Source organism: Salmo salar, chromosome ssa07 (assembly GCF_905237065.1).
Source record: "Salmo salar chromosome ssa07, Ssal_v3.1, whole genome shotgun sequence".
NCBI lineage: Eukaryota > Metazoa > Chordata > Actinopteri > Salmoniformes > Salmonidae > Salmo > Salmo salar.
In genome coordinates, this window is record NC_059448.1 from 48,436,233 (window position 1) to 48,462,930 (window position 26,698).

Genomic DNA, 26,698 nt, shown 5'->3' on the forward strand with positions numbered 1-26,698 from the left:
AACTTGCTCTGTAATGTTTATGTCCAATTGCCGATGAACACCGATACATTTTATCTATAATTTCTCTTCATAAGGATTGAAAAGGATTTGCCAGTAGATTGTCGACTTGATTCATGATGAAGACTGCTAGCTTCCTTGCTAAGATTTTGAAAGTATGATGTTGACATGATCAGTCCAATCAAAGCTACGGTAGATATAACGAGGTTTGATGTAATTTTATCTGTGACCAATGACCTTGAGACTTCATGGATGGGCACTTCTAATGTAACTCTATGAATTTTAGAGCTCTCACTGTAGATTTTGCGGTGACGCAGTGTCCCCATGAGTGACAAAACACTGAGCCAATCACGGCACAACTAGAGAACATTACCAACTCCTACGCTCAGTATTTTCCGCTGGCTGCCCCACCTCCACAGAAAGCACTGAGCTCGGCTGAAACGCCTGCATTTTGGAGCTGCCTTACTCAAGAAATAAAAAAATGTTTGTATGCAGCTTAATAACACAATTATATATATTTTCTTTACATTGTTTGCAAACTGATAAGTGACACATATTAATGCCAAAATAACATGCAAAACGGGCATAAAAAAACCTTGACTTTTTCCACATTGTTTCTTTACAGCCTTATTCGAAAATATATAGAATATATATTTTTTCTCATCAATCGACACACAATACCCAATAATGACAAAGCGAAAACAGGTTTTGCATTTTCTTTGCAAATGCATAAAAAATTAAAAACTGAAATACCTTACTTACATAAGTATTCAGACCCGTTGCTATGAGACTCGAAATTGAGCTCAGGTGCATCCTGTTTTCATTGATCATCCTTGAGATGTTCCTACAACTTCATTGGAGTCCATCTATGGTCAATTAAATTGATTGGACATGATTTGGAAAGGCACACACCTGTCTATATAAGGACCCACAGTTGTCAGAGCAAAAACCAAGCCATGAGGTTGAAGGAATTGTCCATAGAGCTCTGAAACAGGATTGTGTCAAGGCACAGATCTAGGGAAGGGTACCAAAACATTTCTGCAGCACTGAAGCTCCCAAGAACACAGTGGCTGCGTCATTCTTAAATGGAAGAAGTTTGGAACCACCAAGACTCTTCCTAGACCAAACTGAGCAATCGGGTGAGAAGTGCCTTTGTTAGGGAAGTGACCACCCAATGGTCACTCTGACAGAGCTCCAGAGATCTTCTGTGGAGATGGGAGAACCTTCCATAAGGACAACCATCTCTGCAGCACTCCACCAATCAGACAGAAGCCACTCCTCAATAAAAGGCACATGATAGACTGCTTGGAGTTTGCCAAAAGGCACCTAAAGGACTCAGACCATGAGAAACAAGATTCTCTGATCTGATGAAACTCTTTGGCCTGAATGCCAAGCGTCACGTCTGGAGGAAACCTGGCACCATCCCTACGGTGAAACATGGTGATGGCAGCATCATGCTGTGGGGATGTTTTTCAGCGGCAGGGACTGGGAGACAAGTCAGAGTCGAGGGAAAGATGAACGGAGCAAAGTACAGAGAGATCCTTGATGAAAATCTGCTCCAGAGTGCTCAGGACCTCAGACTGAGGTGAAGGTTCACCTTCCAACAGGAAAACGACCCAAAGCACACAGCCAAGACAACACAGGAGTGGCTTCAGGACAAGTCTCTAAATGTCCTTGAGTGGCCCAGCCTTAGCCCGGACTTGAACATCTCTGGAGAGACCTGAAAATAGCTGGGCAGTGACGCTCCCCATCCAACCTGACAGAGCTTGAGAGGATCTGCAGAGAAGAATGGGAGAAACTCCCCAATTACCAGTGTGCCAAGCTTGTAGCGTCATACCCAAGAAGACTCGAGGCTATAATCGCTGCCAACGGTGCTTCAACAAAGTACTGTGTAATGGGTCTGAATACTTATGTAAATGTGATATTTCAGTTTTTATTTTTATGACATTTGCAAAAATGTCAAAAAACTGTTTTGCGATTATGGGGTATTTATGTAGATTGACGAGGATTTTTTTTTTTTAATCAATTTAAGAGCAAGGCTGTAATGTAACAAAATGAGGAAAAGTCAAGAGGTCTGAATAATTTCCGAATGCACTGTGTGTATATATATATATATACACTGCTCAAAAAAATAAAGGGAACACTTAAACAACACAATGTAACTCCAAGTCAATCACACTTCTGTGAAATCAAACTGTCCACTTAGGAAGCAACACTTATTGACAATACATTTCACATGCTGTTGTGCAAATGGAATAGACAACAGGTGGAAATAATAGGCAATTAGCAAGACACCCCCAATAAAGTAGCAGTTCTGCAGGTGGGGACCACAGACCACTTCTCAGTTCCTATGCTTCCTGGCTGATGTTTTGGTCACTTTTGAATGCTGGCGGTGCTTTCACTCTAGTGGTAGCATGAGACGGAGTCTACAACCCACACAAGTGGCTCAGGTAGTGCAGCTCATCCAGGATGGCACATCAATGCGAGCTGTGGATAGAAGGTTTGCTGTGTCTGTCAGTGTAGTGTCCAGAGCATGGAGGCGCTACCAGGAGACAGGCCAGTACATCAGGAGATGTGGAGGAGGCCGTAGGAGGGCAACAACCCAGCAGCAGGACCGCTACCTCCGCCTTTGTGCAAGGAGGAGCAGGAGAAGCACTGCCAGAGCCCTGCAAAATGACCTCCAGCAGGCCACAAATGTGCATGTGTCTGCTCAAACGGTCAGAAACAGACTCCATGAGGGTGGTATGAGGGCCCGACGTCCACAGGTGGGGGTTGGGCTTACAGCCCAACACCGTGCAGAACGTTTGGCATTTGCCAGAGAACACCAACATTGGCAAATTCGCCACTGGCGCCCTGTGCTCTTCACAGATGAAAGCAGGTTCACACTGAGCACGTGACAGACGTGACAGAGTCTGGAGACGCCGTGGAGAACGTTCTGCTGCCTGCAACATCCTCCAGCATGACCGGTTTGGAGGTGGGTCAGTCATGGTGTGGGGTGGCATTTCTTTGGGGGGCCGCACAGCCCTCCATGGGCTCGCCAGAGATAGCCTGACTGCCATTAGGTACCGAGATGAGATCCTCAGACCCCTTGTGAGACCATATGCTGGTGCGGTTGGCCCTGGGTTCCTCCTAATGCAAGACAATGCTAGACCTCATGTGGCTGGAGTGTGTCAGCAGTTCCTGCAAGAGGAAGGCATTGATGCTATGGACTGGCCCGCCCGTTCCCCAGACCTGAATCCAATTGAGCACATCTGGGACATCATGTCTTGCTCCATCCACCAACGCCACGTTGCACCACAGACTGTCCAGGAGTTGATGGATGCTTTAGTCCAGGTCTGGGAGGAGATCCCTCAGGAGACCATCCGCCACCTCATCAGGAGCATGCCCAGGCGTTGTAGGGAGGTCATACAGGCACGTGGAGGCCACACACACTACTGAGCCTCATTTTGACTTGTTTTAAGGACATTACATCAAAGTTGGATCAGCCTGTAGTGTGGTTTTCCACTTTAATTTTGAGTGTGACTCCAAATCCAGACCTCCATGGGTTGATAAATTGGATTTCCATTGATTATTTTTGTGTTATTTTGTTGTCAGCACATTCAACTATGTAAAGAAAAAAGTATTTAATAAGATTATTTCTTTCATTCAGATCTAGGATGTGTTGTTTAAGTGTTCCCTTTATTTTTTTGAGCAGTATATATATACACACACACACACACACACACACACACACACACACACACACACACACATAATTATATATAAACTACCAATATATACAGCCCATTCGGAAAGTATTCAGAACCCTTGACTTTTAGACTTAAATATATCACCACAGGTTGATACCATTTAGGCTACATTCAGTGGTAGTACTGTTGATGTGATTCGTCAGATTTGTAGATCCCTTTACATCTACCTGTTTCTCCACCTCTCGACCCGTTTCTCCACCTCTCTACCCGTTTCTCCCTCTCTCTTTCTCTCTACCTGTTTCTCCACCTCTCTACCCGTTTCTCCCTCTCTCTTTCTCTCTACCTGTTTCTCCACCTCTCTACCCGTTTCTCCCTCTCTCTTTCTCTCTACCTGTTTCTCCACCTCTCTACCCGTTTCTCCCTCTCTCTTTCTCTCTACCTGTTTCTCCACCTCTCTACCCGTTTCTCCCTCTCTCTTTCTCTCTACCTGTTTCTCCACCTCTCTACCCGTTTCTCCCTCTCTCTTTCTCTCTACCTGTTTCTCCACCTCTCTACCCGTTTCTCCCTCTCTCTTTCTCTCTACCTGTTTCTCCACCTCTCTACCCGTTTCTCCCTCTCTCTTTCTCTCTACCTGTTTCTCCACCTCTCTACCCGTTTCTCCCTCTCTCTTTCTCTCTACCTGTTTCTCCACCTCTCTACCCGTTTCTCCCTCTCTCTTTCTCTCTACCTGTTTCTCCACCTCTCTACCCGTTTCTCCCTCTCTCTTTACATCTACCCGTTTACCCCCCTCTACCCGTTTCTCCCTCTCTCTTTCTCTCTACCTGTTTCTCCACCTCTCTTTCTCTCTGTTACACGTTTTACCTCTCACTCACCTGCAGACACACAAAGAGGCACGGACGTACACACACACATACACACGCGCACATACACACAGTTTCTCCTACATTCACTCTCAAACACACAATCTATCCCTCTCTCTCTTCCTCTCTCTCTCTTCTGTTAACCGTACTCCCACAGGTGGCTGTTCTGTCGTGCCTGCTGGTTACACCGTGCTGACCGACTTCGCTAGCAGAAATTGCCATAGAAATTGGCCTCTCCGATGCATTTGTCTCCTGGCAGGGAGGCCCCACTTTAGGTGGTGGAACAAGACAGGCTCCGTGCTGATAGTGCTGCTGGAGCAGGAAATGGAATGTGTCCGTCATAAAGCCGGCTGGGCTGTTGGAATGGAATGGCCCCGCTGTTCGTCTGCATACGCCTGCTACCTTCCACTGTGCCTCGGCGCACACCAGCGACACGGCAATTGGCGATACATTATTACCTGACCACTGTATCAAAAGTAGCATATCAGACATCTGATTGGGCTCTACTGGAGTGGCAGGAATAAAGATGGGTGTTTATGGGTAAAGCTGTTGATGTCTTGGTAGCCCCTATACATGTGAAATGGACATGAGGAGCAGAGAGTGAAACTACAACTGGTAGTCAGCCCTCATCTCCAAGCTCTCTGCCCAGGAGGACATGCTATTTGGTGTGACTTTGGCATCAACTACAACAAGAATGTCAATAAATAAATCACATGCCGACCTCAGTTGAGAACCGTGTGTTCGCCAAATAATACATCAAGTGGAATTAAACTTCAAAGACAGCCAGTGTGTTGTCCAACTGAGCACTGTAATGACTGCAACTCCACCCAACCCTCTCTGCCTCTCTCTGCCTCCCTCTGCCTCTCTCTGCCTCCCTCTGCCTCCCTCTGGCTCCCTCTGCCTCCCTCTGGCTCCCTCTGGCTCCCTCTGCCTCTCTCTGGCTCCCTTTGCCTCTCTCTGCCTCTCTCTGGCTCCCTCTCCATTCTGAGCAGGGTTAATAAAAGAACAGCGATATATTATCCACAAATCTATCTGTCTGTATTTCTGTATTCATCGGGAGCTTCAACAGATCAAAGGGGCTGTGTGAGGATCTGTGTGTGTAAAACCGTTGGTGAGATGCGATACCTGTCTTGAAGGAGATCGGCAGACACCAGACGGGCCTATCAAAGAGCTGCCACCTCACACAATGCATGTCATGCACCAGGCGTTCATCTCATCTGATGCTAGGGGAGAGGCGGGGGAGACGGGGGAGACAGATGGACAGGGAAGGGAGAGGAAGCAGGTATTGTATGGGTAGTTCTAGATTTTGATTTATTAGGATCCCCTTTTAGTCGACGCCTCTGGGGACAGCTAGTCTTACTGGGGTCTGACATGTAACGAAAAAGACATACAGACAAAAGACTTCACAATTTACATACATTTAAAAACATGAACATGTAGTGTGTTTGTGTGTGCATCTATCAATTCCACATACATGTCCGTAGAGAGGAAGGGGGAGACATAAGAGAGTATGAAACAGTTTTACCACTTGTTGGGATGGGAGCAGCCAATTCACATTATGAATAGGTTGTGGCAGGTAGCCTAGTGGTTAACACCATTGGTCCGGTAACTAAAAAGGTTGCTGGTTCAAATCCCTGGAGGTGGAAAAAAATCTGCTGTTCTGCCCTTGAGCAAGGCCCCCCAACAAGAACTGCGCTGTGGATGTTGATGAAGGCAGCCCCCCGCACCTCTCTGATTCAGAGGGGTTGGGTTAAATGCGGAAGACACATTTCAGTTGAATGCATTCAGTTGTACAACTGACTCGGTATCCCCTCCCTAGTGGCTTGCTCAACAGAATAATTTCACTGGTTAGCCGAATGTTATGATGAAAAGCCTCTTTAATTTTGTGTTTGACACAAAAAGCCCATCTCTATTTCTGGTATACACATCATCAGAATACACAGACAAATGTAGAAATGTGCTATTGGCTATATGCTTCAGGACAGGCATATTTAGACGTTTATACTGAGACCAGACAATAACTCTGTGGCAATCACCCAGTTTCCCTGATAACGAAATAGCTTCCATCCCACAATGAACATGTAGCCCGTCTTATACAGAGAGAGAGAGAGAGAGAGAGAGAGAGAGAGAGAGAGAGAGAGAGAGAGCTACAGTTGTGAGCCATTCTTACAGGCTTCAACACCCAAATAATTGCCAAAGCCTCCAGCCACCCGAGACATGGACTGTTGAAACTCAAAAACTTGAAACCTTTTCATCCATTTTGACTTTACACGTAATGCCTTGGGGTTAAAGACACCATGAAAGAAGAATGTGTGGTTTACTTAAAGAGATAACTGACTGAGTGAGAGTGGGGTAAAACAATCTACATTCACCACAAAGTGAGACATGACAAGTAAGACACCGTAGCACATATATAGGCTATATGGTTGATTCCCTGAGATTGCCTAACGAACAGAAATGGCCGTATTGTTTGGCGTGTCACAGATGCTGAGTTAACCACAACCCCCAGATCTGATGACAGTTGTGGTACTGTGGTGTGGGTGGAATGCCACTGGAGGTCATCTGAACAGCCGTGATGTCACTAAATGGTCTGCAGCCAAGTCTGGTCTGCATGGGAATCCATAAAGCCATGTGATCTAACCATGAAATACTCTGTCTCTTAGCCTAGCGACCACTGTGTTTTTCCAGATCTGGGGCTTTATGTGCTGTATCAAGCGTTTCAGAGTAGGAGTGCTGATCTAGGATCAGAATCAGATCCCCCCCGTCCATGTCATTTATTGTGGTCAGAAGTTGGAAAAGTGTTGCACTACTCAACATGTGCTGAGGCTGAGCAGCAGTGGTTGGACCACCCGGTGGACTGGTAGTGTTGTTAACACAGCATGGGTCTGGCTTTAGTTCTGAATGGCTTACCATAGGCCCAGCTGTGCTTTAGCCCCCGCTCCTCTCTGTAAGCAGAGATGTAAAACTTTACTAACTGACAGTCTGGGCAAAATAGAAGGGAGGGAGGGAGGGTGATGGCATAGCCAGGGAAGAGCTCAGACTTGATCAATTTCTCTGCCTGAGAGAAGACGAAGAAGAGGGGGAGGAGGAGGGGATGGATCAATAGTTTACTTCTTAATTGACCTTTCATTAAGAGGTTGGTTCTGGGCTCAGTAATCACAGACGTCCCGTGATGGACCCATTTAGGGATATCGAGCTGCTAAAATCTATACAGGCTCAGAGTGGAGCAGCACAGCCCAGACCAACCTCTGATGAACACTGTTACAGCTACACACACGGCTACACGGATCATCCCCACCACTGATTACCACAGGATTTACGAGCCTTTCCTGCCCCCCCCCCCGCTTGGGTTCCTGCACTGCTAACAGGCACACACACACACACGCAACAAACAAACACTTCAATACAAACGCAGGCTAAAATGTACACACAGACACACACATGCTTGTGCATTCAACTATCCCCCCACACACATTCACAACCACATACGCACACATGCAACACTAAGAGGCAAGCACCTTGTTAAACATTATAGGAGACAACTACATTAGAATCCAATGCAATTACAACATAATAAACACACGTGCACATATTCCATACGAGAAGTCAAACGACCAAACAGGAGTGTGTGCTAAGCCAACTCTGACCTGGGCTGCCATTGTGGCTCTAATGATGCAGCCTGAGCCTGGTTCCTCACGGGTCGCCCTAGGGCTCCATGCTGGACTATGGAGTGAAGGTGTCACCAGGGTGATGAATGGGCTCAGTGTGGTGCGCTTGTGCAGCAGGATGCAGGAAGCCAGGCCTCATTGATATTAATGGCTGACTTCACCTGGAGGCTGGGGACCAGCTAATGGCTGCCGCTGGGCCGCTCCTGATGCCTGTCTCTGATACAGCGAGTGGTCTTATTACAGCGAGTGGTCTTATTACAGGGCTCGCTGGGCCAAGGTAATTGCACTAACCCAACACGAGGCCCGGGTGAAGCTTGGCATGTGAGCCTGCCTGTAACGGAGGCTGATTTGCGAGAGATTAAAAAACGCTGCCGTCGAATCGCGCACCACACATCTCACCGTCCCCTCTGGAATATTTATTTTCAGTGGCGGTGATGGTAATAATTATGAAAGGATGTCAGCGACGGTGTATGAGGCATTTACAGTACCTTCATGAGAGCAAATGTAATGTACTCGGGAGCTGAAGCAATGGTCTCTGTCAATGTGTCTTCAGTCAGGGACTGGATGCAGTGTCAGTGAGTACATTATTACTGTGCTGTATGAGGTGACTTATAGAATATTCTCATTCAATTATGTTGTAATGAACTGTGACAATGTCTGGGAGAATCGGAAGGGAAATGTCAATTTAAATATTTGTATTAAATTGAATCGCAGAGAGAGGAAGCCATAGGAAGGACCATTACACACACACACACACACACACACGAGGCCAAGGAGCATGTCGGAGCTGCAGAGAGTTAGTGAACCAGGAGTGACTCAGAGGTTCTCTAGCGTGACCAACTGCCTCTCTGACAACCTGCATTGTCACAACAAGAGCGCCAGAACCAATCACAGCCCACTTCGAAGGCTGGGGAGCCACGATCATGTTTCAATGTTACCAACGCCGTTGGGACGCCTTTCATGCATAAACCCTGAGATTGTAAAGGAAAGTATGATGTGCTTGGGAGCACACACACACACACACAGTCATAAGCATCGGAAGGATTAGACCAAGGCGCAGCGTGTTGAGTGCTCATCTTCTTTTATTAACGTATAAAGTGAACACAAACAAAAATAACAAAACGACAATCGACAGTTCCGTAAGGTACACGGACTATACGAAAAACAACCACCCACAACCCACAGGAAAAAACAGGCTGCCTAAGTATGGCTTCCAATCAGAGACACCTGCCTCTGATTGGAAACCATACTCGGCCACACATAGAAAATGAACATAGAAAATGAAAACTAGAACAAATCCCCATGAAACAAACCAACCCCAAAACACACAAAAACACCCCCTGCCATGCCCTGACCATACTACAATGACAAATGACCCCTTCACTGGTCAGGACGTGACACACACACACACACACACACACACACACACACACACACACACACACACACACACACACACACACACACACACACACACACACACACACACACACACACACACACACACACACGAACACACACACACAGATAGAGACAGAGGAGGGGTTGGAAGCTCATTCACCGTGCTGTTATACCGTAGCTCATCTAAGGTACTAAAACTCCACCAGGAATCCCTGTCTGTCAGGTCACATTCCAACAAGACTCTGGACTAAAGCTCACTGCGGTTGTTAAGGTATTACCCAACTGAAGGTGATGTCCTGGCCTACCATGAACGTTTGGATGAGAAATATTCATTCATCATGTGCTTTTGTGAGTCTGGAATGCAAATTAAAAGGTCATATGCAAAAAATGCCTTTTACCAGCCGCTTTATCTTATGAAGACACATCATGCAATCTACATAACATTAGCAAACAAATCTGCATAGAAATTAAGGCATTTTCATTATTTACGTATTCTTTCCATTCAAATCCACAGCTGGAAGGCAGACCACAGAGGGAGAGGAAAACTATAGCAAACACAGAGATCGGTCCCCGGAGTGTCAATCAAACAGGCCGTCGCCGTGGCGCGGCTTCGCGGACTGTTGTTGCCCATTAATGATGCAACAAAGCGCCACATTGATTTTGGGCGAGTGTGAACTGAGAGGTTAATTAGAAATGCAGCAGCCGTCAGGTCCCTCCGTTTGTCTGAAGGTAATTACTGATGACATAAACACTCTCTGTGGAGGAGAAGAACAAAAAGAGGGGAAGGCAGGGGAGAGAAAAAACAACAGCAAAACAGATTGTTACCAAGTTTCCACTCCACCAAGTTGGCAGTAACGGTCTCAGATTGTTACCAAGTTTCCACTCCACCAAGTTGGCAGTAACGGTCTCAGATTGTTACCAAGTTTCCACTCCACCAAGTTGGCAGTAACGGTCTCAGATTGTTACCAAGTTTCCACTCCACCAAGTTGGCAGTAACGGTCTCAGATTGTTACCAAGTTTCCACTCCACCAAGTTGGCAGTAACGGTCTCAGATTGTTACCAAGTTTCCACTCCACCAAGTTGGCAGTAACGGTCTCAGATTGTTACAAAGTTTCCACTCCACCAAGTTGGCAGTAACGGTCTCAGATTGTTACCAAGTTTCCACTCCACCAAGTTGTCAGTAACGGTCTCAGATTGTTACCAAGTTTCCACTCCACCGAGTTGGCAGTAACGGTCTCAGATTGTTACCAAGTTTCCACTCCACCAAGTTGGCAGTAACGGTCTCAGATTGTTACCAAGTTTCCACTCCACCAAGTTGGCAGTAACGGTCTCAGTCGTCTCACATCCCACTTTGTGGAGGGATATGGACCCCATTGGGGGATTTCAGTGTTGCGGTTTACATGAAGAGAAACATTGGTGTTTTCTTCAACGGTGATCGATACTGGCCATTTACTCTCTACGAGGGCCTAGGCAAGGGCTTAAACACCTAGGAGAGTGTGTTGGATATAAACACACCTAACATGGCCCGACCGCTCTGTCCTCGATTAAAACAAAGAGAGAGAGAGAGAGAGATACCTTTACTGGCCCAATAGTTACATAACTAAAAGCACATACTTTACTTCATTTTAATGGACCTAGAAAGTTAGAACCAAGCCCCCTTCCTTGTCCACTGTACATAGAACCCGCCTGATGCCACACACCCCTACAAAGTGAGTGAGTGAGTGAGTGAGTGAGTGAGTGAGTGAGTGAGTGAGTGAGTGAGTGAGTGAGTGAGTGAGTGAGTGAGTGAGTGAGTGAGTGAGTGAGTGAGTGAGTGAGTGAGTGACTGACTGACTGACTGACTGACTGACTGACTGACTGACTGAGTGAGTGAGTGAGTGAGTGAGTGAGTGACTGACTGACTGACTGACTGACTGACTGACTGACTGACTGAGTGAGTGAGAGCCTGATCTACTGATCCTAGACCTTCTTATTCCCTCTCTGCCTATTGAGCCAGACAACTCTGGCCTACTTAGAGAGAACACAGACTGAAGGTCTATGTGTTTCAGTATCTGTGTGTAGCCTCAGTGTGCACAATTTGGGAGCACATATGAGTAAGCCTGCACAACTAGAGATGGTGAATGTTTGTATTTGTCACGTCCCATCACTGTTTTACATCAGTAGAAAGTTCAAGTAGCTGTGGGCCAGAGCCGAGCCAAACTCTCCCAGACAGCTCAGAACACTGGGTCCACTTCTGCAGAGCACTTTGAGCCGAAAAGTTTTTCCTTACAGACTTTAGATGGAGATATGTGCACATTTCCAGTGTGGCCCCATACTGGGGCTGAGTGTGGCCCAGTTGCCCTGAGCGATGGGGGAGAGAGGCGGCATGGCATGCGACTGAGTCTCCTGCCTAGAGCGCCTGACAGCCGCGACCTCTGACCCTACACTCCATCAGCATCAATGTCAAAGCAGCCAGACCAGAGCTAGCAGGGGTTACCCTCCAACCCCCTCATACACAGGCTACGTGATCATATTCACATACATGTAATGTACATGCTGTGGTAGTTCTATGGGGGACTAATAGTCTGTCTTTCGACGCTGCTTTATATGAAGTTTGGAATGCAGGCATTCAAAATCAGGGGTTATGAAAGCACAAACTTTTCAAATCCATGCACCTGTGAATCTTCCAGTTAAGCTGGTGTTCATATTAACCAGTCACAGGCACAAACACCAAGGCGTGTTAGATAGTGCTCCATAAGTCAAAACTCATTTTACTTCAGACGCTCAGGTATAAACACCTCTAGCCCTAAAGGTTCTTTCTCATATCACTTTCCTCCCCTCCTCCTCCTCCTCCTCCTCCTCCTCTCATAACACCAGGGCTCCTGATAGGAGGTTGATGATCGCTGAGGGAGAGATGGAGCGAGAGAGAAAGAGAGGGAAGGAAGGTTCATCAGACAGTAAATGCCTCCCTGAAAGCCAATCTCATCTATATGCAGATGACATAAATATTGATGCGTCGCGGTGCTCTCAGCTCGTTCTGCTTAATTGACGCGTGCGGCTCCCATATCACTGTGAGGACGTTTCCTCTCCTCTCCAACAAAGTCGTCTGTCTCAGGTACAGCAGACTCAGAAACAACGCGCTGGTTAAGTAAGCCTTAATGAGAACGGCAGACAGATGCCTTGACACGGTGGCCCACAAACAACACTACACAAACAAACCCTCAGGCAGAAAAAGGAGAGAGAGACAGAGTTGATTAGGAATGGAATAGATTCGAGCTTATTTGATGAATAGAATAGATGTGAAGAGTTGCTATAGCAGCTAAACATGCCATTTCATACTAGAGAATGAATGAAGCTAAAACAGAAGTCTATGAGAGGCCGCAACAATGATATAGACTGGAGGAGATGGTTATGTAGCACGAGTTATAGCTCAGAAATAGCGCGACAGAGAGAAGGAAAGAGAGATAGAGATATTCCCTGTTGCTCTGTGTCTGTGCGGCCTATACCAGGCATGCTCAGAGTCCAGTGTGCTGCTGTTATCCCCGACAGCGTGCAGAGAGAGAGAGCCTGCAGCGCCAGCCCTATTTTCAGCTCCAGTGGACAGACGCAACAGCCTGCGCTCTCTACCCCCCCCCCTTCTCCCCCTACCATTCTCTCTCCCCCTACCTTTCTCTCTCCCCAGCCACAGAAGATCAGTCCCATTCAGTTTAACCCTGCACACACCAACTTGCCCAAGGGAGCTGACATGAGCATCAACACACAAACCAGCCACAGCAGAATTCATTCACAGCATTACTCAACACAGCATCAGTCAACACAGCATCAGTCAACACAGCATTACTCAACACAGCATTACTCAACACAGCATTACTCAACACAGCATCAGTCAACACAGCATTACTCAATACAGCATTACTCAACACAGCATCAGTCAACACAGCATTACTCAACACAGCATTACTCAACACAGCATCAGTCAACACAGAATTACTCAACACAGCATTACTCAACACAGCATTACTCAACACAGCATTACTCAACACAGCATTACTCAACACAGCATCAGTCAACACAGAATTACTCAACACAGCATTACTCAACACAGCATTACTCAACACAGCATTACTCAACACAGCATTACTCAACACAGCATTGCACATAACTGTTACTTGACATTTTCTAACAGAATGACATCAAGTGAGGAAATGAAGAGAACATTGGTGTTGGGGGACAAAGGGAGAACATCTCAAATGGCAGCCAACCCAGAAATGTAAAAACGGATCCTAGATCAGCAGTCCTACTGTGAATACAGGCACTGGACACTATACTGCCTATAGCACAGTAACTTCTGTTCTATAGGCAGTATAGTGTCCAGTGCCTGTATTCACAGTAGGACTGCTGATCTAGGATCAGGTTTTTCCTTTAGATCATAATGAAGAAGATTATATGGACAGATCCTAGATCAGCCCTGCAGGTGATGATCATAATAATATAACATCTCCATCCAGAGCCATCTGGATTCATGGACTAACAGAGAGAACGAGACGCTACATTGACTGCTGATTGATTGTGAGATAGAATGTCATGCTGCACTGCCCTCACTAGCAGGAACCAGCTACAGTGGATTAGCCACTATTCAATTGACATATAACTTTAATGAAATGTAATTATGTTTGGATGGGAGGGATAGAACCATGGGATCCTGAGGGACAGTGTCGCTACGTTCCAGCTAGAGAGAGGGACAATTAGCTGGCTACCATTTATACTGCAGGGTGGCTAAGGTCTTTAGTGTCTGCATTCATATTCCCATTAAGATATTCCAAGAACAGCGCTTTTTATTCAAGCGATTGTCTCTCTCTAGCTCTCTCTTCCTCTCCCTCTTTCTCTGGTCCCTTTTTATGAAATCAGGTTGACATTAGAAATACAATTCAGCATAATGTATAGTCTTCCATAAATGCGTAGCAGTCTATTCATCACAATGAATAAAGTGACCAATTGAAGTAAACACATTTTTATACAGAGCCAACTCTGCAAAGTAAAAGGTCAAGAAAGCTCCAAACTGCAGAGTTGAACCTTTTCATGGGAAAATACACGAAGACTCCTGACTCCATAACTCCTTTCCCTCTTTGCTATCACAGCAGAGAAGTTCTGCTTTCCTGTCCGCGCTGGCCATCATGACAGGGTCCACTGAAACTGTCTTACACAACCATGTAGAGCCATCCGTCAATCAAACGAGGTAGCGATTGGAGCGTTTCATCCTGTAACATTACCGTAAAGAGCCTCTCATATGATGTTGACCCCTATAATATGGACCAATCAAGGTGCTTCAGGTTTCGAAAGCTCCTCCCTATAGTCATTTGTTCTATTTCTCCAATGAGCAAGTGCCTCATTCATCCAGCCTCACTATGCCAGAGTGACTGACAGTCAGAGGGAGTAGCTGCTATCTGTGAGCAGTTCAATCAACAATATGAAAGATTCATGGAGTGCTATCAGTCAGCTTGGGACCCAGCACACAAACTCCTCATCTCTCATCACACCTCTGGCAACAGACACACATACAGACAGACACCTCTGCTGCCTCTTCTCAACACTCGTCTCCATCAGCTCTGTGTTGGCTGTGTGTGTGTGTGTGTGTGTGTGTGTGTGTGTGTGTGTGTGTGTGTGTGTGTGTGTGTGTGTGTGTGTGTGTGTGTGTGTGTGTGTGTGTGTGTGTGTGTGTGTGTGTGTGTGTGTGTGTGTGTGTGTGTGTGTGTGTGTTTGTGTGTGTTTACTGCAGGGCTGTCTGTCTGGAACTGTTTGCAGCTCAAGACTGCCCTCTACGGGAGAGTGACAGACTAACTGTTATCAGAGGTAATCTAGAAAGCAAACGGCAATCATGGTCAATAACAACTTTCTCCTAAGACTGCCCCTGACTTTGACATCCACACCTACACCAACAACAAAGAGAAGGGATGCTACTGGCTGACAGGCACAGAGAACCAATGGAAAGAGCAGAGTCCCCAGCTGTGGGTTTGGACCGTGGCACTCTGCTTATCATCCAATCCTGTCTGACGCACACACCAGACGGAAACAGGAGCGGAAAACGGAGAGATAGGGAATGAGAGAGAGAGAGAGAGAGAGAGAGAGAGAGAGAGAGAGAGAGAGAGAGAGAGAGAGAGAGAGAGAGAGAGAGATGTAGAGATTGAGAGATGGAGAGAGAGAGAGGAATGTGCCACAAACTACCTGTTCTGTCAGAGCTGCAGTCTCTCTTGGTATCAGTGATCTTGTCATGGAACATTTTCAGCCCAGCTCCATTCCAACTCACATCAGTCAAATCAGAAGGCTCAACGTTTTCTAGATCGCCCATTTTGTTGGGACTACAACCAAGTACGTGATGTGAGGTAATACTGCCCCATTCTTTCCATGTGAGGTGAAAGGGGTTTGTCTCCTCTCAACCACACACACAGAAATAGTTTGCCTTGCCTTCAGCCAATATTGTTAAACGCTTTCTTACATTACACAATGTGGGGTATTAAAATAACTTTATACAGTAACCACAAATCAATCCCATAGCGTCGTTTACCTTAAAATGTTTAACTGCTATTAGCAAACGTAGCCATTATTGTGGTCGGGATGTGGCGAATCTGCAGAGAACGAAGTTAAGATGTTGTTTAGTACTTGAGTTCTTGACAACTACGATAGCATTATGAGCCAAATAAAGTAAGAGAGTCAAACTGCTTTCTCCAAAGTTAACATCTGTGAAGGTCAACAGAACCAGGCTCACAGTGTAATGATAAGATACGGGAGGGAGGGAGACGACCAGTCTAAAGAAACCGCTGCTTCTCTTCAAACTGCACTAACTCACATTCTCAATCGTGATCTCCCATTTTGATTGAAGTTTGTTCCAACCCAGTTGCCATGAGCAGACGAAACATATATTATGTTTCTACATAATAATCAAGGATGTTGTCGAGGGAGGCCATTTTAATTTCAGCTGTCCTTCTTGTCCTTTTCTCATTTCCACTGGATTATCTCGGAGGCCTTTCCAATATCCACACAGCACTGTCATCATAATCATCGCCTGGAGAAAATGGAAAAACATCTCCACTCTTTTGTCCTCTCTTCTGTGGACTGTTGTACAACACCCTACTGAAACATTATTAGACTTTCCCTATTGTAATATTGTCATATTTTGTTGAAGGTAGGAGAGATAGCATTTAAAGAGCTGGGGGTGTCCTTCCTCCTCTTCTAGCCCCTCTCCTCTGTCTGCCTTGACCTCATGCTGAGTAATAAGAAGCTCTGTCGGCCATTACGCGATTGTGAATACTTTACCTTTCATCAGGACGCTAGGATCTCTTAGATTGAGTTAATAATTCAGCAGCTCAGAACAGAGTGTCTTTAAAGAGTAAAAACAGACCGGACGTGATTAGCCACTGCCACATACTTTGATATCTTTTTTCCGTTTTTTTCCCCATCACCACCATGTTCCTTTTTTATGCCCGACAGCAAGACAAACCACCCACTTCCAACATACACGCTACGTGTGAAAAAAAAGAACATTGAATTTCAAATCAAGAAAGAATCATTTCCCCAGCCCATAAAAATAGTAATATCCCCATCCGGTCGTTGGCCTTCAAATGGCTTCCCTCACCGTTTTATCTGCGGTTTCTTTCCACCACGCTAATTTTTCTACGCCACATCAAACCAAGCGTGTGTGAAGCAGCAGCTTATTTTCTGATTCACTCCACCAGTCATCTCTATGTAGTACAGCCCTATGGGTCCAGGTAATAGGGCGGTAGATACCAGTCATCTCTATGTAGTACAGCCCTATGGGTCCAGGTAATAGGGCGGTAGATACCAGTCATCTCCATGTAGTACAGCCCTATGGGTCCAGGTAATAGGGCGGTAGATACCAGTCATCTCTACGTAGTACAGCCCTATGGGTCCAGGTAATAGAGAGGTAGATACCAGTCATCTCTACGTAGTACAGCCCTATGGGTCCAGGTAATAGAGAGGTAGATACCAGTCATCTCTACGTAGTACAGCCCTATGGGTCCAGGTAATAGGACGGTAGATACCAGTCATCTCTATGTAGTACAGCCCTATGGGTCCAGGTAATAGAGACGGTAGATACCAGTCATCTCTATGTAGTACAGCCCTATGGGTCCAGGTAATAGAGAGGTAGATACCAGTCATCTCTACGTAGTACAGCCCTATGGGTCCAGGTAATAGAGAGGTAGATACCAGTCATCTCTACGTAGTACAGCCCTATGGGTCCAGGTGATAGAACGGTAGATACCAGTCATCTCTACGTAGTACAGCCCTATGGGTCCAGGTAATAGGACGGTAGATACCAGTCATCTCCATGTAGTACAGCCCTATGGGTCCAGGTAATAGGACGGTAGATACCAGTCATCTCTATGTAGTACAGCCCTATGGGTCCAGGTAATAGGGCGGTAGATACCAGTCATCTCTATGTAGTACAGCCCTATGGGTCCAGGTAATAGAGAGGTAGATACCAGTCATCTCTACGTAGCACAGCCCTATGGGTCCAGGTAATAGGGCGGTAGATACCAGTCATCTCTAAATAGTACATCCCTATGGGTCCAGGTAATAGGGCGGTAGATACCAGTCATCTCTATGTAGTACAGCCCTATGGGTCCAGGTAATAGGACGGTAGATACCAGTCATCTCTACGTAGTACAGCCCCTATGGGTCCAGGTAATAGGACGGTAGATACCAGTCATCTCTACGTAGTACAGCCCTATGGGTCCAGGTAATAGAGAGGTAGATACCAGTCATCTCTATGTAGTACAGCCCTATGGGTCCAGGTAATAGGGCGGTAGATACCAGTCATCTCTACGTAGTACAGCCCTATGGGTCCAGGTAATAGGGCGGTAGATACCAGTCATCTCTACGTAGTACAGTCCTATGGGTCCAGGTGATAGGAATCCCACGTGATAAGACAGACTCTATTCCACTGTATAACCAGGTTCTCCGTATAAAACCTCCTTTCATAGTGGGTGGTCCGCGTAATATAACGTAATATATGATAATGTAATATATGCCATAAAATCTCTCAACTGCAAAATGATAGGCAATCTTTCAACTGTCCAACATTACGTTATAGGACGTTATAGTTATAGTGGCATGTTAATATGATCACTGACTGGAAGGAATATTCATCCTAATTTCTTTGGCGTTGAAGACGTCTGCTCAAATGATCTCAAGCAGGTGTTCTTTCTATGTTGTTCTACGTCTACACCCTAATTTGCTCTAAACCAGTCAGGTCCAATCAGATTGAGGCTTGTAGTGGTGGTGAGAGCCCCAGTTAGCTCAGCATGGAACAGCCTAGACCACTTCACCTGGCTCTATCCTCCCAACAATCTCCTCAGCTCAGTTCCATTGACAGCACCACAGACACTAGCAGAGTAGCAGAGCTAGACGCTTACTCAGCTCCTCCCATCTCCTCCAAGCCCTGGTTGTCCTCAACCTTTGACCCAGCACAGAATCTCTTTCCATGATCCTGTTAGAATGATAGACACACACACACACACATGTACTGTATGTGCGCATACACACATGTATACACACAGACATATGTATGAGGGTCTTGCTGTATGCATAGTGCCAGCTCTGCTGTTTCAGCCATATAAACCTGTCTGGTCCCAGACTCAGCTGTAATGCCTCCCACAGCAGACTGTCTGTCTGTCCCTCAGGTCACCTTCACCACTGATGGAGACAAACTCCTTACAAAGTCATGGAGCCCAGCTGGGCCCGCCTTAGATTGATTGATGCACATATGACCACATACCTCCGCCCCCCCACACACACACACACACACACACACACACACACACTGGAGAGGAGTCAGGGAAATAACAAATAAAACTACTGTTTACATTTCAACCTCCATTTGTTTATCTCCAGAAAGGGATTCAACTTGCCGAGAACACAATGATATGCATGTCTGGTCCTCATAACAAGCCAATTCTCTATCGTTCCCAGCGTCTTCGGCGGCGCTTAATGACTCCTATTTTTCATTTAGATGTACCGAGAGGAAAATAGGAGGGTTATTACATTCTCTGAAATAATTATGTGCATGAATGAAACCATTGCCCTGATACATTACGTGCTACAGGAGACGAGTTGGATCTGATGTGGACAGGGCCCCTGATACACCACACAGTAGGCTGAGAAATCACAATACAAATATGATACTGAATACAACAGCTTTGTGTGTGTGTGTGTGTGTGTGTGTGTGTGTGTGTGTGTGTGTGTGTGTGTGTGTGTGTGTGTGTGTGTGTGTGTGTGTGTGTGTGTGTGTGTGTGTGTGTGTGTGTGTGTGTGTGTGTGTGTGTGTGTGTGTGCGCTTGTTAGCAAACTGTTAATCCTACACTGCTTCTGAGAAAGTGTTGGCAGTGATATAGGCAGCAATCACATTGCCACAGACCAATGACAGCCCAAAACACTCAGCACCAAACCCACACGCAGGTGAGATGAACTCTGCATACATCCCAAACAAACCAGAAAATAACCACTGAGTCGCCACCAGATAGAAGTTCTAAAGTCGAGAGGCTTAAAATATGCATTGAAATAGTGAACTACATGAATGCTGAGTGCCTATCTAGAAGCTCCAGACTATTTCTGTCTAGAGAGTGGGTGGCTTGCCCTGTTGCCGTGCTCCTTCACATAGTGGGATCAGTGTGTTGCTGGGGTGTCTGGTATGCATGCCCACACACACACACACACACACACACACACACACACACACACACACACACACACACACACACACACACACACACACACACACACACACACACAGCCATTATGACTGTGGAGGTCCCGGCTCCTTTGTGCAGTAGTAGTTAGTGGCATTGCAAACACAGCAGAGCTCATTCACAGAGCCAGTGCCGCGCTAAAGTGCTGATTAAACACCAGCAAGAGTCAAACTGTCACACTCCTCCAACTTTACTCTCTGTATACACCCACCACTCTGTCAGCTGTCACATGGAGAGAGAGAGAGAGAGAGAAGAGAAAGAAAGAGAGAGACAGAGAGAGACAGAGAGAGAGAGAGAGAGGGGGGGGAGTGTGGGAAAGAGAGAATGGTGTTAAACAGGAGAAGAAGTGTGAAAGATGGGAACAGGGAGAGGAAATTATAGAGTGAGAAAGAGAGAGTATGAAACAGCCAGAGATATCAGGCTGAGAAACTCATTTCAAACTCATTTCAGTGAGTTACCCAGCGACCAGTACTTTTCAGGAACACTGCCCTGCTGCTGCTGGAAAGAAAGAGTTCAGGTGGGCCGTCACGCTTCAACAAACAAAAGAAAGGAGGGGTGCTCAACAACAACGACAAAAATGATCATTATTATTTTCTACAGTTGTTGTGTCTCAATGAACCACTAGGCTAGAAATAAGAGCTGTATGCAACGGTCAGGTCCCTGAGGAAGACCTCAGCTTGACGTCAACACGGCAGTCACCTGTTCGCATCCTGGACAATGGATTCAAGTGAGGTAAAAGAAATCAATCTGCTTCTTACAGTTTTATTAACTCCCCTCTTCGGAGGACACATATCCTTTTTGCTTTTTACAGCTTTTCTGTCTACATATACATACATTTTACATACACATTTAACATACACATTATACATACACATTTTACATACATGGTACTTTTATATAAAGCAATCGCATAACAATAATACATCAATCTGCTTTTTTTGTTGAGCGCTCCGACAACACTACCTCACACTAGTCCTTTTGGTGTTTTTTCTTGGTAAGCCATCCTCACAGAGGAAGAGAGATTGAGAGAAAAATTCAAATATAGCCATGCAGTTCAAAAATAAGGTAATATAAGGCAGTAATAATGTGGTGTGTTGGCTGTGAGGTAGAGACAGATTTGTCCTGATGGGCCCTAGTCAGCCCTCCCAGACATTACTGCTGCACAATTTCACCCTAATTAGATGACCAGGATTTATCCTAATATGTGATTAATGCTCTCGGTGCCACGGCCCCCCGGGCGGTAACCATGGTAATGAGGCCGACGGAAGCAATCACCTGCCCTGAGAGCAGAGGCTGCAGATAGGTAGCTAACTAGTGGGCAAAAACACACACACACACACACACACACACACACACACACACACACACACACACACACACACACACACACACACACACACACACACACACACACACACACACACACACACACACACACACACACACATATCGCAGGAAGTCTGTTCAAACGTGTGTGTACAGCAGGGAAAACATGTCTGCACACAATATATGTGTACAAACTCATACAGCCCAGCCACAACCCCAGGGAAAGATGTTAACACAGAAGAGACAGCCCTGTCCCACAACACACAGAAGATACACATCCACATACCACTTCAGTGCAGACACTAATTAAGTATTCGCCAGAGTTCCTCAGAGACAATGTATTCAGCACCAGACAGAGTGTGTGTGTGTGTGTGTGTGTAAGTATATATATATATACGCTGTCACTCTGCGCATCGGCAGAGTCTAAAAGTGTCTAAAAGACCAAATGAAACGCCAAACAGGCCATTAGCGACAATGCCAATGCTAACCCCTGGTCTCTCTCAGCATCTGTCACAGACACCATCAAGACAGAAAAGCATGACATCTAACTACCCTCTCAAGATGAGACCGGGACCACCTGCTTGCAGTGTGTGTGTGTGTGTGTGTGTGTGTGTGTGTGTGTGTGTGTGTGTGTGTGTGTGTGTGTGTGTGTGTGTGTGTGTGTGTGTGTGTGTGTGTGTCAGTGCGGCGTGCACCAGTGCGTGTGTGCCTGCCTGCATGTGTTTACACAGCAATAAAACAGCTGATTCATCAGGGGAAGTAGAATGCTCCTCCTCCACCAGTCAGAGTTAAAAGGATCTGTCATGCCTGTGAGAAGTAACTGTACCAGCTGTCCAATGACAAGAGGACACTTCTACAGCTGCTCACTAAACACCTCCAGACATTACAGTAAAACACAGACACAGTGTCACACACATCTTGTGTTAAGGAGTAATGCTATCAGTCTCCCCTGAAACATATCGTATAAGCACAGCAGTGGAGGCTGCTGAGGGGAGGACGGCTCATAATAATGGCTGAAACGGAGCGAATGGAATGGCATCAAACCCCTGGAAACCATGTGTGTGATGTAATTCATACCATTCCACTGATTCCGCTCCAGTCATTACAACGAGTCTGCTCCCCAATTAAGATGTCACCAACCTCCTGTGAAGCACAGTGTCAGCTATTCAGGTAGGTATACTGTGTGTGTGTGTGTGTGTGTGTGTGTGTGTGTGTGTGTGTGTGTGTGTGTGTGTGTGTGTGTGTGTGTGTGTGTGTGTGTGTGTGTGTGTGTGTGTGTGTAGCATACATCCTCATATCTCAATGAGCCAGAGTGTTGCTGTTGTAATGTGTAAAAGAACGGTCGTCACTGGGGAGAGCTTCCAGCGCTGCCAACAATTCATTCCACAACCACTCCAAACGGATGCCTCCAGAACTTAACATGGCAAACGGGTGCAGGAAACCTTGAAATCTGCCTAGTTGTGCCAAGTCACCCACAGTGAAAGCGAGAGAGAGAGAGATACAGGAGAGAGCGAGATAAAGGCGAGAGAGAGAGACGGGAGACAGGGGTGTCTCGAGGCAAACTCTACTCATACTAGGGTATTGGTCAATGCTCACGTCTCTCGTACTGTAGCCGAGCAGGTCATACTGTAGTCTAGCAGGTCATATTGTAGCTTAGCAGGTCATACTGTAGCCTAGTAGGTCATATTGTAGCCTAGCAGATCATACTGTAGCCGAGCAGGTCATACTGTAGCCTAGCAGATCATACTGTAATCTAGCAGGTCATATTGTAGCTTAGCAGGTCATACTGTAACCTAGTAGGTCATATTGTAGCCTAGCAGATCATACTGTAGCCGAGCAGGTCATACTGTAACCTAACAGGTCATACTGTAACCTAGCAGGTCATACTGTAGCCCAGCGGGTCATACTGTAGTCCAGCAGGTCATACTGTAGCCTAGCAAGTCATCTGTAGCTTAGCAGGTCATACTGTAGCCCAGCAGGTAATACTGTAGTCCAGCAGGTCATACTGTAGCATATCAGGTCATACTGTAGTCCAGCAGGTCATACTGTAGCCTAGCATGTCATACTGTAGCCTAGCAGGTCATACTTCTCTTATCCTACCTCATTTGCACATGCTGTATATAGATTTTCTACTGTATTATATATTGTATGTTTGTTTACTCCATGTGTAACTCTGTGTTGTTGTATGTGTCGAACTGCTGTGTTTTATCTTGGCCAGGTCGCAGTTGCAAATGAGAACCTGTTCTCAACTAGCCTACCTGGTTATATAAAGGTGAAATATATATTTTTTTTTAAATACTGTAGTCTAGCAGGTCATACTGTAGCCTAGCAGATCATACTGTAGTCCAGCAGGTCATACTGTAGCCTAGCAGGTCATACTGTAGCCTAGCAGGTCATACTGTAGTCCAGCAGGTCATACTGTAGCCTAGCAGGTCATACTGTAGTCCAGTAGGTCATACTGTAGCCTAGCAGGTCATACTGTATTCCAGCAGGTCATACTGTAGCCTGGCAGCTCATACTGTAGTCCAGCAAGTCATACTGTAGCCTAGCAGGTCATACTGTAGCCCAGCGAGTCATACTGTAGCCTAGCAGGTCATACTGTAGTCCAGCACGTCATATTGTAGCCTAGCAGGTCATACTGCAGTCCAGCAGGTCATACTGTAGCCTAGCAGGTCATACTGTAGTCCAGCAGGTCATACTGTAGCCCAGCACATCATAAGGCAGTCCAGCTCGTCATACTGTAGTCTAACAGGTCATACTGTAGCCTAGCAGGTCATACTGTAGTCTAGCACATCATACTGTAGCTTAGCAGGTCATACGGTAGTCCAGCAGATCATACTGTAGTCCAGCAGGTCATACTGTAGCCTAGCAGGTCAAACTGTAGCATATCAGGTCATACTGTAGCCTAGCTGGTCATACAGGTCATACTGTAGCCTAGCAGGTCATACTGTAGTCCAGCAGGTCATACTGTAGCCCAGCACATCATACTGCAGTCCAGCTTGTCATAATGTAGTCTAACAGGTCATACTGTAGCCTAGCAGTTCATACAGGTCATACTGTAGCCTAGCAGGTCATACTGTAGTCTAGCACATCATAATGTAGCTTAGCAAGTCATACTGTAGCTTAGCAGGTCATACGGTAGTCCAGCAGATCATACTGTAGTCCAGCAGGTCATACTGTAGCCTAGCAGGTCATACTGTAGTCCAGCAGGTCAAACTTTAGTCCAGCAAGTCATACTGTAGCCTTGCATGTCATACTGTAGCCTAGAAGGTAATACTGTAGTCCAGCAGGTCATACTGTAGTACAGCAGGTCATACTGTAGTCTAGCACATCATACTGTATCTTAGCAAGTCATACTGTAGTCCAGCAGGTCATACTGTAGCCCAGCATGTCATACTGTAGTCCAGCACGTCATACTGTAGCCTAGCAGGTCATACTGTAGCCTAGCAGGTCATACTGTAGCCTAGCAGGTCATATTGTAGCTTAGCAGCTCATACTGTAGCCTAGCAGGTCATACTGTAGCCTAGCAGGTCATACTGTAGCCTAGCAGGTCATACTGTAGTCCAGCAGGTCATACTGTATCTTAGCAGGTTATACTGTAGCCCAGCACCTCATACTGCAGTCCAGTATGTCATACTGTAGTCTAGCAGGTCATACTGTAGCCTAGCAGGTCATACTGTAGCCTAGCAGGTCATACTGTAGCTTAGCATGTCATACTGTAGTCCAGCACGTCATACTGTAGCCTAGCTGGTCATACTGTAGCCTAGCAGGTCATACTGTAGCCTAGCAGGTCAAACTGTAGCAATTTCAGGTCATACTGTAGCCTAGCAAGTTATACTGTAGCCTAGCAGGTCATACTGTAGCCTAGCAGGTCATACTGTAGCCTAGCATGTCATACTGTAGCCTAGCAGGTCATACTGTAGCCTAGCAGGTCATACAGTAGCCTAGCAGGTCATACAGTAGTCTAGCACAGCATACTGCAGCCTAGCAGGTCATACTGTAGCCTAGCAGGTCATACTGTATCTTAGCAGGTCATATTGTAGCTTAGCAGCTTATACTGTAGCCTAGCAGCTTATACTGTAGCCTAGCAGGTCATACTGTAGCCTAGCAGGTCATACTGCAGTCCAGCAGGTCATACTGTAGCTTAGCAGGTCATACTGTAGTCTAGCAGGTCATACAGGAGTCCAGCAGGTCATACTGTAGCTTAGCAGGTCATACTGTAGCTTAGCAAGTCATACTGTAGCCTAGCACGTCATACTGTAGCCTAGCACGTCATACTGCAGTCCAGCATATCATACTGTAGCTTAGCAAGTCATACTGTAACTTAGCAGGTCATACTATAGTCTAGCAGGTCATACTGTAGTCTAGCAGGTCATACTGTAGCCTAGCAGGTCATACTATAGTCTAGCAGGTCATACTGTAGCCTAGCAGGTCATACTATAGTCTAGCAGGTCATACTATAGTCTAGCAAGTCATACTGTAACTTAGCAGGTCATACTGTAGTCTAGCAGGTCATACTGTAGCCTAGCAGGTCATACTATAGTCTAGCAGGTCATACTATAGTCTAGCAAGTCATACTGTAACTTAGCAGGTCATACTGTAGTCTAGCAGGTCATACTGTAGCCTAGCAGGTCATACTATAGTCTAGCAGGTCATACTGTAGTCTAGCAGGTCATACTGTAGTCTAGCAGGTCATTTCCCTTCAGGTTTTTTCTAGCTGCCTGTTCTACTGCTGCCTCTGTGAAGGCCAGTGGGCCAGATGGAAAGGTTAGCCCTTCATCTATCACATCACAGGTCAACTGAATGGAGTTGAAAAATGAACAAAAAATAAGAGAAAAGAGAGAGATAGATAGAGAGATGGAAACAGAGACTGAGATAGAGAGAGAGAGTGAGAGAGAGATGAAAATAGAGAGATAGATAGAGTGAGAGAGAGAGCTAGGCAGAGATGTAGATAACAGAGAGAAAGATCAGATCTCCCCCAGAGAGAGGGAGTGCTAATACAGTAGTTGTCCGAG

General features: G+C 46.0%; 1 protein-coding gene across 7 annotated transcripts in view; it reads right to left on the reverse strand.

The window, feature by feature from the left end:
• LOC106609395 (membrane-associated guanylate kinase, WW and PDZ domain-containing protein 2) overlaps window positions 1-26,698 on the reverse strand; it is a 255,367-nt gene that overhangs the window by 197,763 nt on the left and 30,906 nt on the right. The gene's annotated exons all lie outside the window — the stretch shown is intronic.